A 12,902-nucleotide genomic window follows, 5' to 3' on the forward strand; every position below is an offset into this window, starting at 1 on the left:
TAGAATAGGGGAGGGGCAGAAACTGACTTCAAGGCCAAAGAGCTGGGAAATAGCAGTCACTAATCCACCTTTTATCGTTAAGAAAACTTAAGCTCGGAAAGGTTAACAACACCTGATTCACCAGGTTTACATGAAGATGAGTAAAGTAATGGATAGGACCGTGTTTTGGCAGGAAGCACTGATACCCTTTGTATCAGTAAAGCTGATACAAAGGGTATCTGTAAAGCTCTTTGCTTTACAATATATAGAGCCTTTTCTTGCCACAGGTGAGGCTCAGCATGCGTTGCTTTCCTGAGGTTCCAACGTGTATCAGGCATATTCATTGGGATGAGACACCGTATTTGGAGTTAGTCTTAGAGCAGTGCTGTCCAAGAGAAATAATATCCATATATGTAATCTTGACTTCCTACTAGCCACATAACAGAGTAAAAAGAGCAGATGAGATCAAATGTTTTATTTGACCCAATACATCTAAAATACTATTTAAGCATTTTTCAATCTCAACATAAAATCTATTGATATTTTCTCTAAAAACAGAGTGTGTATATAATATATATATATATATTCTATATACACACTTTTTTAAAGTCTTCAGAAATCCGGTATATATTTTAAACTTAAAGCATTTTTCAATTCTGATGCTAAATTTTCAGTTAAAATGAGATGTAGTCCCACCAAAACACTTAAGTTGTGTTCAGTGGAAAGAATTTACACTGCCTCAGTTTTTTTAATTAAATTAGAAATTCAGGGAATTCCCTGGCGGTCCAGTGGTTAGGATTCTGTGCTTCTACTGCAGGGGGGAATGGGTTCAATCCCAGGTCGGGGAACTAAGATCCCACAAGCTGCGTGGTGAGGCCCCCCCAAAATTTTTTTTAATAAATTAAAAATTCAGTTCTTCAGTCACCCTAGCCACATTTCCAAGCGTTCATTACCCATATGTGCCTAGTGTTTATTGAATAGGACAGGACAAGGGAAAACATACTGTATTGTAAATATTAGCCTACTTGTCTGGTTTTCTTGATCAGAAGGATCGGGTTTCATTTATGTGTCTCTAAAACTAGGGCAGGACTTCCCTGGTGGCGCAGTGGTTAAGAATCCACCTGCCAATGCAGGGGACACAGGTTCCATCCCTGGTCTGGGAAGATCCCACATGCCACAGAGCAACTAAGCCCGTGTGCCACAACTACTGAGCCTGCGCTCTAGAGCTCGTGAGCCACAACTACTGAACCCACATGCCACAACTACTGAAGCCCGCACGCCTAGAGCCTGTGCTCGGCAACAAGAGAAGCCACCGCAATGAGAAGCCCGCACACTGCAACTACAGAAAGCCCGTACACAGGAACAAAGACCAAATGCAGCAATCAATCAATCAATCTATAAAATAAATAAATAAAACTAGGGTAGGCTAGGCTAGGTTTCACTCACTTTTAGGGAATGCCAGTTCTGCGCCAGGTTCTGTATTAACGCCCAGCAAGCAGTTTGATTTCTAGATCTATCTATACCTGAAAGAAATGGTTGCACATGTGACTTTTTGAGGTTATTATTTACTTTGCAACCTTAGTTGGTCAACCAAACAAACGTTTATTTCTCATTCACACTGTATCCACGGTCTGTCAGGGACCCAGTCTGCGGGAGGGGCCTCTCTTGTAGCTGCACCATCTGAACCACTTGGGCTTCTCCATCACCATGACAAGGAAAAAACAGGAGAGGGTCTTGCATGGGTGGAAAACAAGGCACAACACTTCCCCTCATAACCCACTGCCCAGAAGTGGTCACACAACCTTCCAAAGGGGCTATGCAGCCCCACTGTGCACAGAAGAAAAGAACAGCCTATCAACCACTGATGATTTCTGACCTGCTGGATTGTAGGGTGAGTGCTGGAGGTGTGTGAAGGGCAGCTGCTTATGCGGAAGGCAACCTGCCAATCTGATGGTTGTGAAATGGTAACAGTCTGCTAAGAGTTGGTGAAGGTATGGAGAAACAGGAACCTCAACATACTATTGGGCAATATCTAAACTTGAAAAAGCAGTGTATTGCTTTTGTTTGCAGTTCCCTGATCCCTAGTGAGATAGTATACTTTTGCAAATGTTTATGGACATTTTCATTTTCCGTGTATGAACTGCTGGTATTCCTTACCATTGAACTATTTATTTTAAACTTTTAAAAGAAAATATAGACACTCCTAAAAATCCATAAAGAAAAAAAAATGGTTTCCTTTAGGTTTGGTGCTTCTCGTGCTTTATTTTAGAAATTCTTCCTTACCTTGAAGTCAAAAAGATAGTCTATCCTACCTTGAGGTCAAAAAGATAATAAATTTAATATTAAAAATAAACTTCCATACAATAGTGGACATAATAAAATACAAGCTGTCAGTTATAGAGTTTGTAAAAATCTTTTTCAAAAGGATCTAGGTCCAATTTTTTTAATATGAAACAATACCTGAATCCTATTAGATTCATATACTCAGAAAAGTCAGTTCCAGGTGAATTACTAACTCAGTCGTCCTAACACCCATTATTGGGAGTCTATGCTTGTCTCCCTGCGTGTAACACTCCCTCCATATATGCAGGTTCCATATCTGTGTGTTTCTATGGCGGGGTCTCTGTGCTGCTGCATCACACTGTTTCTTGTGATCTTCAAAGTTAATTCGAATGAGACGGTTTACCATTGACAGAGGTATATACAAAATGAGAAGACTCTTCCTAGAAGATATTCTAAGGCTATTCTTGGCCCTTTGCTATTTCATGTGCATTTTAAAATCAGCCCACCAATCCCTGTCGAGATTTTGATTGGAAAAGCATGGATCTTACAGATGCATTTGAGGAAGATTGGCATCAGTGGTAACATGTGACTACCATTTAGTCTGATAATTGGTTTGAAAATGTAATAGAAATAAAGTTGTGCCGGACAATAATGTTTTATCATTTATTCCCTTTCTTTTTGAGAAAAGTTCTCAGTCACAGTAACAATAAGAACTATAGTTTGCATAATCAGCCATGAAGGAGGAAGAAAGAAAGAGAATTCTAAGAGGTTAGCAAAATTGCCAAGTGCAAATTCAATATTTTAAAAATCAGTTGGGTTCCTATACATCAGCTCTAATAGGAATGCTCCTCTCACCTCTTCTATTCAACAGTCTAAGAAAAGTCCTAACCTACGTAATAAGAAACTAAAAATTAAGATTGAGATCCTTGTATTTTCTACGTAAACAATAGATTGAAGCTTAAAAGAAAGACGTGGGAAGTGACAAAAGTTCTTTAGAGTTTCAACATTCCATTTAAAACATAATTTTTGCCTTAGGTTTTTGGAAGGTACATTTTATCAGCTTAAGGCAATTCCCTTCTAACCATAGGGATTTTTTCCAAAACTAAATTTATATAACATGTTTGAGTTAATTTTTCTTTAAAATCCTAATGTCATGTATTATGACATTTTTCTCATGTTAAATCTTCCTCGTATCCCTGGGATTCTATTTACATGTATATACTGCTGAGTTTACAGATTTAATATTAGAAGCATTATATGAGTGATATTGGTCTGTAATTTCCTCTACAATTACTGTCCTTATACCATTTTTACTATTATAGAATGGGTTGTGTCACTTTCCCTATTTCTCCATTTGACGCAAATTGTCTCAGAGGAGAGAGATCAGTTGGTCCTTGAAGTGGTAAGCCATCTCACCAGTAAAAACATCTTGGACAGGCATCTTTAGCAGAGAAGGAAAACATGGATGGGAGAGGAGAAGTTTGGAAAGTCTCAATACTGACTTGATGTCTGTAATGATTATATACGTTTTCAGGTTTTCCATTTCTTATTAAGTTGACTGTGCTACTCCTTTCTGTTTAATTCCATATTCCTAGAAAAATGTAAACAGTAGTCATGTCCTTTTGATGTTTAAATGCAAGTAGAATGATGCATCTTATATTATTACATGGGACACACAAATCCATGTGCCATTGTGTACAGAAAGTGCATTCCCCATTTACGGAATGATTTAACAGAGGTGGTAAAGTCAATCACTTGAGAAGGTGTGCATTAAATTGTTCTAAAAAGATTTCATTCAGTTCATGAATGGAGCCCATGAAACCTCAAAAAACAAGGTTTTATTCATCCTGGCCATGCTTGAGGACATGTCTTTATATGGGTTAAGAACAGAGCTAGAAAGGAAATGGTGCTTTTCAGGGAATGAACCTTCACCAAGTTGTAGGGGACAGTCACTGTGCTGCTATTGTTAAAGTGTTCATGTCTTCAGATGTTTCTCATGGCAGTGGCCATTCATTTTTCACTGTCCCAGCACCTGATATTATCCAGGCTCAACCCACTGGCAGTACTGTGGCTTGCCTAATCTAGACTGTATTTGGAATATGCTCACCTTTAGGGGACCTAGGGTCCCAGACAAAAAACCTATTATACAAAATATAATTTTTTTGCTGATAGCAATACCAAGCCTACACTAGTTGGGATAATTGGATAACAAACTCAAATTTGTACTGGTTTAAATTCAGCAAAGATATGTGTATCCTCATGTGAAGTCCACTGCAGGTTGGGCAGCATTCCTGCTCACCTTACCTTGGGGACCATATGTTTCAGATGGCAGAGTACAAAATAGAGGAGAGAGGAGTAGAGGAGAGAGGGCTGGCTCTCAATTGCCTCAGCTAGGAGGTGACACATGCCATGTCCCCAGAGGTCCATTGGGTGGAATTAGTTCAACAGCTTCACGTAACTGCAAGGGAGATTAGGAAATATCGGGGAGAGCCTGGAATATTTGTAAGCAACAATTTACCACGATAACTGTGTGACTTTGAGCAAGTAACTCAACCTCTCTGTGCATCAATGCATATAGCATTAGCCCCAATTTTACAGCCTAAACTAACATTTTATATCTTGCAGGATTATTATGAGAATTCAAGCACCCAGTGTGGTGTCTCAGATACAAGTGTTTAATTCAGTAAGTGTTTATGTACTTATCTGTTAAACATCTTTTCTGGGGAAGACTCACGTGATCCTGATATCACAGTGACTATCAGAGCAAGATTCTTGCCCTCACATTGCCTAAAACTTACTACTCAGACTCTGGTCCTTGGACCAGTAGCATCCGCATCACTTGATACCTTGTAAGGGCTATGGAATCTCTGGTACCATCCCTGACCTCCTGAATCAGAGTCTGCAAGTCCCTGGGTGACTTATGCATATGACAGTCTGAAAAGCACTGGTCTAGTACACTGCCCCTTCATTTCTTTCACCCAGCTCATTCTTTGTTTCCTTTTTCAAGAACACCTGCTCTGATTCTCTCATCAATCACACCCCCATCCGATGTTAGGGATTAGGCGTTGCCATGGCATTGCTACTGCTCTTAGAATATGAAAGAGGGAAAAGTGCTCACAGGTCCAGCGTGGGAGAGACTTCCTCTACATTATCAGAGAAGGCAGCATATGCAGGGTTATAATTAATGGTAATATAAACCAGGGGTGGGGAGGGAGGAGCCAGCAGGGAGGAAGACAGCGGGGAGTTAAAGGAGAGGGTCCTTAGGCTGGACAAGCTGGGCCCTGAGTCACAGAGAGAAATTCAGGTTGCAAAGAGGTGACCCACGATGCTGTTGTGGTCCAGTTGGTTAAGAGCTTGCTCAGAACTCCTCCTGAAAGCTGACTCACTGTGCCGTCAACTTATGGCTGGTTTACAGGCTAGCTGTGACTGAGGGCAAGACTTCTCAGGGCCTGGTGAAGAGTAAGCTTGTGATTTGAACTCTGTAGTTTGGTATCCTGTTCATACAAATCAAAAAGGATCTCACTAAAATAAAGAATCTTACACAGCAAGTCTCCCCGAGCCAATGCTGTTGTTCCAGAGACCACGCTTTGAAAGCCTAAAGTTCTCTTTTATAAAAACAGAACAAGCAACAGCTGTCGGTTCAAGCAGTTTAGAGCCTTGCTGCTCAAACATTCTTATTTATTCTATGAAATGATACAGAAAGCAACTGTATGCCTAACGTTGCAATTTACCACTTTTTAAGCACAATAGATCCAACCATAAATTCCTCGATTTCGTCTCAAACATTAAAGGATGAATAGTGAATCTGATTGTGGAGCAGCCAGCTCCCTGAGATCTCAGCAATGCAGACAGGCTGATCCTAAGAAATCTGTGCCTCATGCCTCCCAGTCCCCCACCCCCACCCCCGCCCTAAGGATTTTGGTCCTGGAGGCTCCTACTAAGGTAATTTGAATCACGGACCTGTCTCACCTAGGGGTTTTGAATAATACTTTATAATGAACTCCTAGAACCAGCATTGTGTGGCTGGGCTGCTCTTGGAGATCCCCAAGCTCATCTCATGGTTTTAAAAATCCCTAGAGAGTTGGACTTCCCTGGTGGTGCAGCGGTTAAGAATCCGCCTGCCAACGCAGGGGACACGGGTTCGAGCCCTGGCAGATCCCACACGCCAGGGAGCAACTGAGCCCGTGCGCCACAGCTACTGAGCCTGCGCTCTAAAGCCCGTGAGCCACAACTGCTGAGCCCGCGTGCCACAACTACTGAAGCCCGCGTGCCTAGAGCCTGTGCTCCGCAACAAGAGAAGCCACCACAATGAGAAGCCCACGCACCTTAACGAAGAGTAACCCCCGCTCGCTGCAACTAGAGAAAGCCCGCGCGCAACAAAGACCCAACGCAGCCAAAAATAAATAATAAATTTATTTTTAAAAAAAAAATCCCTAGGGAGTCCGGCAGGTGCTTCAGGGCCAAAGAGAAGGCACTAGAGTCACCATCCCCTACCCACACTCCAGCCAGGACCTGCCCTCCTTGTCGCTGTTGTTGTTGTTCTTAATTTGTCTCTGAACTTTTTTGAGGAACAGAAGGAATTCGTCCCTTTGAAAAACAAATTTCGCTTTTACCCTTTGTTTTAGAAATCATAAACCTGGCAAGTCCCTTCATTTTTTCCCGTCTCAATATCATACAAATTGCTGTCTTTGAAGGGGATGCATATTATATTTAGAAGGAAAAGGGAATGATTCTTTCCCCTCTTTATTCCTTTTGGTAGACATTTCACTAAGAAATCCATGAAAGGAAATTATGATTTTTTTTTTTTTTTGGGCTGCACCATGAGGCCTCTGGGATGTTAGTTTCCCGAACAGGGATTGAACCCGAGCTGTCAGCAGTGAAAGCGCGGAGTCCTAACCACTGGACCGCCAGGGAACTCCCCGGAAATTATGCTTTAGAACTCAGAGGTTTCTCAAATTAAATGAAAGAAGACATTGTTGGCAGTTATATTTGCTGGTAATTCACACCCGCGTTCCCTAAAACTGGAAGTTATCTGTATGTTCAAATACAATTAAAATTGAGATTTGAAGGAAAGCTAAAAATACTAAAAAGCTTAGCCATAGTAAATATTTAAATGGGACATTTATTTTAAGAGCAAGATACTTTTTTTTTTCGGTACGTGGGTCTCTCACTGTTGTGGCGTCTCCCGTTGCGGAGCACAGGCTCCGGACGGATCTCCCCGGACCGGGGCACGAACCCGTGTCCCCTGCATCGGCAGGCGGACTCTCAACCACTGCGCCACCAGGGAAGCCCTAAGATACATTTTTCACCTGTAAAATGTCGGGGGTGAACTAGATCATCATAATAATGCTATTTATCATTACCATTATTATTATCATCATTGGGTAGAGCTGGAAGGGACCTTGCCACTTTCTGTACGTCAAAACCCGTTTCTCGGGCTTCCCTGGTGGCGCAGTGGTTGAGAGTCCCCCTGCCGATGCAGGGGACACGGGTTCGTGCCCCGGTCCGGGAAGATCCCACATGCCGCAGAGCGGCTGGGCCCGTGAGCCATGGCCGCTGAGCCTGCGCGTCCGGAGCCTGTGCTCTGCAACGGGAGAGGACACAACAGTGAGAGGCCCGCGTACCAAAAAAAAAAAAAAAAAAAAAATCGTTTCTCGATGAGCTTTCTGCTGTGTCGCCCCCGGATTAGGCAGACACCTGCCATTCGCTGGCACAGCTGGGTAACGGCTGGCGTTTTTGCCTGAGAGCACACAGGACACGCCCCTCAGTAGGCAGGCGGGTACCAGTGAAAGAGAACCCAGAGGTGCTGATCCCCCTCCCTCCGCTTTATTCCTTCTCCCGAATTCACTCACTGCATAAATCATTTCTTTTCCAGCAGGGAGGAGTGAGTGGGGGGCAGGCGCGGAGGAAGACTGCCAGGAAGGGTCTTCGCTAAAATAGCGCTCAGAGACAACGCGAGGTTTCCCACTGTGCTAGAAATATTCCGGTTTGCCCCTCCACTATCCTGCTTTGTGTCCAGAGGGGCTGAGCTCTATGGATGGAAATAACTGGACTCCCTTACCCTCTGGCTTGCATTTGGGTTACGGGATAAAGAGGTCAGAGTATATATTCCTCCAGCTCCCTCACTGCCAAGTTCCCCTTTAGAAGTGCCTATGATTTTCTTCCCAAAGCCACAGCCAGGGGCAGAACTAGTTTTGTAGGGTAGAAGTTTACGCAAATTTTGGACACTCCTTAAGAAAAGAGTACTAAATTAGGTGTAAAATGATTATCTTTTTAGAATGAGAAGAGAAATTACAACTTTCAAATCTTAAAAAAGTCTTAAAGGTAACACAAATTTCAAAAAGTCTATATGGATGAAAAACGTTGCCAGCAATCCAGTAAGCAAAGGATGTTGCAGCCAACAAGCCTGCAGCCCACTGTAGCCACCCCCAACTGTGCACCCTGAGGGGATTCAGGACGGAGAAAAGCAGGATACTGGCCCCAGATAGCTGAACTGCAGATCAAAGGCATGATTTCAGAAAGCCCAGACTCTTGCATCTTCCCATATGTAGAAAAGCAATAGATTCATTAACTTGAGATGTCTGGTTTTTCTCAAATTAACAGTAATCTGTTGATGTTCTGATTACCTGGTTTTTGTTACAAACTCCTCTATATCCTGGCTCCCCTCTTGCCTCTTTGGAGCAGTCAGAGACATTTGAGAGACTGTATTCCTGGCCGAAGTCCTCAGTTTTGCCCGCCAAATAAAACATAATTCTCAACTTTTAGGTTGAGTGGTTTTTTTTCAGTCGACACGTACATACCTCCACAATACCTCTTCTGTAAGTTTTCATCTGCCTTCTCTTTATTACCGTGAAATTTCATTACCTTCGTAGTATTTTCAATAGAAAAAGCCAGAAAAATAATTTGATCTATTTTTTAGCTGTTTGAATACTGTCATCAAAGCATTATTAACATGCCAAACTTTTTTTTTTTTTAATGGGACTAGAGTGAAATGGAATTTATTTCTGATAGGAGAATATTTCTGTTTAGACCGGGGCGGGGGCGGTCAATGCAAACTGAACCCTCGCTTATAATTTTACATGTCTGTTGGCTGGAAGAATTTTCACAGACTAGCATCTGGCTTTGTACATTTCAAATTCCCTCTGTCCCTTTCACCAACCACATGCTTCTGGTGGTGAGGGTCCATCCATAGGACACATTCTATGGCAATATGGCCATGGTCTTGCGACTTTGTGTCACAATAGCTGGGTGACTTATCACCAAAGGTGCCAGGAGTTCTTCTGGAGGCCTTTTCTATATGGCAATGCTTATAATAACTGTCCGTGGAAGTGACTGGGTCTGGTGAGATATAGGTATGCATTTCACCAATTAAACATACACTAGACTCAACAGCTCCTTAGCTAAATTTAAAACACTCCACCCAACAGGAAGGGAAATGTGATGAAGGCAAAGTCCAAGTGGAAAGAGACAGAGATCTTAGCCAACTGTGGTTTAAATATCCCACTTTTGAAACGTTTACAAAAGCCTATGATCATGTGGAACACACTGCTAGCCTCACTCTCCAAGGCCTTAGAAGGGACTGAGGTCTTAAAGTTCAAATCTATTGGAGGCCCCGCCTACAACTGCACCTCCCTCTGAGTTCTGGTAATCACCACCTCCCTGCTCCTTTAGTCAAGTCTCCTCGATCATACTCTTAACTATGCCATCTGTTTCCTGCCAGGATCCATCCTGATGCACACCCCCAACCCTGCCCAACAGTGGTAACTAAAGAGTCAACACTTATCAAGTCTCCAACGTCCCAGTCACTGTGCTGAGACCGTGACCTGCATCGATACCAACCCAAGAACGTGCTACAAACACTGTCAAGACTTAAGCCTAGCCTGCCACTGAGGAGTTTTGTGACTTTGAGGCTTAGACAGTTCAAACAACTTGACCAGGTCCCTTGCAGGCAAAATCAGGATAATCTGTTACATAACTCTATGAGTTTGGGTAATATTAAATGGGGGTAACAATGTAAAGCACTTATCACACATATTAGAGGTGGGTGAGGAAATAGATCCAGTGAAGGAGGTTGAGGAACAGCAGCTAATGTATGAAAAGGAAACCAGGAGAGAAATAACGCCATGGGCAAAGAGACAAGAATAGGTATGGGGAGCTCTCTCCTCCGAGAGAGCACAGTGGAAGTCTCTAAATCCCATGAACCGGTTTCAATTTTCATTCATTTATTCAAGGCTACTTACTGAGCGCCTACTAAGTCCCAAGCATTGCTAAGCTGAGGATCCAGTGGTGAAGTTCATACCCTCATGGTGCTCACATCCTGTGAGCAGATATGGGCAATACATGCATCGATTTGTTTACTTAATCTCTCCTTCTTCCTAGCAGCTCTGCACCTGAAATTAGAACAGGGTAATGTTTGCAGAGGAATCAGGGAGAAGGGAGTGAATTATTTTATATATGGTGTTCAGGGAAGGCCTCTCTGAGGAGGTGACATTTGAGCAGAGATCTGAAAAAAAGCAAGCAAATGAGGTACACAGATACCTAGAACGAGACCACCATTCCCAATACAGGAACAGCAAGGGACAGACTCCTAAGGCTGCTTCCTTTGCATCCTGTTGTCGACACACAATGAATAAACTTATAGGGAGGGCCTTTTCCAACTCTCTTTGGCCTTTTCCCTGAAAGTATCCTTTGGTGTATTATTCATGAATCACATTTTTTTTCATCGCCGCATACCTTCTAGAAGAAAGAGCACTGCACCAGGAGCAAGAAACCCAAGCAGGGCCCTGATCCCATCAATAGCTCGATACACAGGAGAGGGTGTTCTTTTGGCCACTCCCTCCCATCATTTCCTGGGCACTTGGCAAAACTCTACCAGCCACTGTTTTGTTAGCTGTAAAATAGATATATTATGTGTTTCAGAAGGATTAGTGGCTTATGAACTGCACGACCTGAGTGGCTTAGCTGGGATATAAAGGATGGCTCCCTGTGTCCTTTCTGGTACCGTCACCTCCTCCAAGGGTCCCCAGTTTTCTTCCTCATCCACCTCCTCTGGTTCCAGAGAAGGAACAGAGGAACTTGCCTTCTGGGTTTTTCCTTTTGACAAGAAGACAAAATTTCACCGTGAGAGTAAACCTTGCTCCAGACATCAGCTCTGTAAGACCACACTCTACAGAGTTCTAATTAACGTGGTCCAGGTGAGCTAACTATGGATGCAGGACCAGGCGACTAAGGATCCACTTGAAGGTGTTCATGTCAAACTTCTGCGCTGTATTAATTGGATGTGTCACTACCATTACTTGGGCTTATTAGTCAGACTGCACATGTGCCCACGGGGAACAAAATCTGAGGCAATTATGTCCTCCTTTTGGTCTACCGACTGTGATGGGTTTTTTCCCTGCTCTCATACCAATAGCTGTACAACTTTTACAAGTCCCTTCCTTATTCTCGTTCTTTAATATTTCATCTGTAATATGAGGGGCTGGATATGTTTGTCCCCAAGATCCTTGACACAGTTTAATTCCTCTTTTAGCCTATTTTTACACTTCATAATTCCATTAGCTTGTATTTTCCAAATGTGGTTCCACTGTGTGATTTGGGGGCCGTCTGTCAATTCTCTTAGCATCCTGTTTTTGTTCTTGTTTAAATTTACAGGGGAAAGTGCATTTGGAGGCACTCAAGGATTTTGTAGACATTATTCTCAGAGTATGAAGAGCAACGCTAATAAAACCGCTCTTTGTATTAATCCAACAGCTCATTAGACATTTCTAACACATTAAATTAAAACTTGTTGTTACTCTTTCACTTTTCTTCACTATCCAGGCCCAGACTTATACTGTGAGTCTCTGGCCACACGAGGACTGAGTACTGAGGCTGGACACACCTGGTTCAGGCCTATGGGTTAGTGGGCAGAGGGCTCTGTGGGAGGGCCAGTGGCTGCTGCAAAACTGTGATGGCAGAGGTTGGTGATTCACTTATTCATTCAACGAACAGTACTTATCCAGTGTTTCCCCAAAGGGGACTCCTTTGTCATCATTTTATTTTTTTTTTTACCAATTTTTGAGTCCTTAGGGACAGATACTGATGTGCACACCCAAATTAGGGGCAATTTGAGAGCGGATCACGAACAGTTAGGTCAGCTGCAGAAAGGAGACTGACCAAAGGACATGGAGAAAAACACCCTTGAGAATTCCCTGGAGGTCCAGTGGTTATGACTCCGTGCTTTCACTGCCCTGGGCCCGGGTTCTATCCCTAGTTGGGGAACTAAGATCCTGCAAGCTGAGTGGTACAGCCAAAAAAAAAAGAGAGAGGGAAACCACTCTCTTCTTATCTCTGGATGAGTGGAGGAATGTGGAAACAGTTTTCCCCAGAAACAAGAAGGAAGGGCTGAGAAGATATTTCAAAGGGCTGAAATGAATTTTAACAAAGGGTAGAGTTCGTGAAGAATGTTCTAGACAGCAGAAACAGCATGAAAAATGCCCAGTGGTGGAAAAGTGATTACACGTTTGAAAAACAGACAGTATGCTACTCAGCTGCTAGAGGGTGGATTTATTCTCTCGAGATTTTCTGTAGATAAACATTGTCTTAAAGCATGTGTTTATTTCCAGATCTTAATGTCGGCTCATTTGAGATAAAAATACCTG

The sequence above is a fragment of the Orcinus orca genome, chromosome 4 (genome assembly GCF_937001465.1).
Source record: "Orcinus orca chromosome 4, mOrcOrc1.1, whole genome shotgun sequence".
NCBI lineage: Eukaryota > Metazoa > Chordata > Mammalia > Artiodactyla > Delphinidae > Orcinus > Orcinus orca.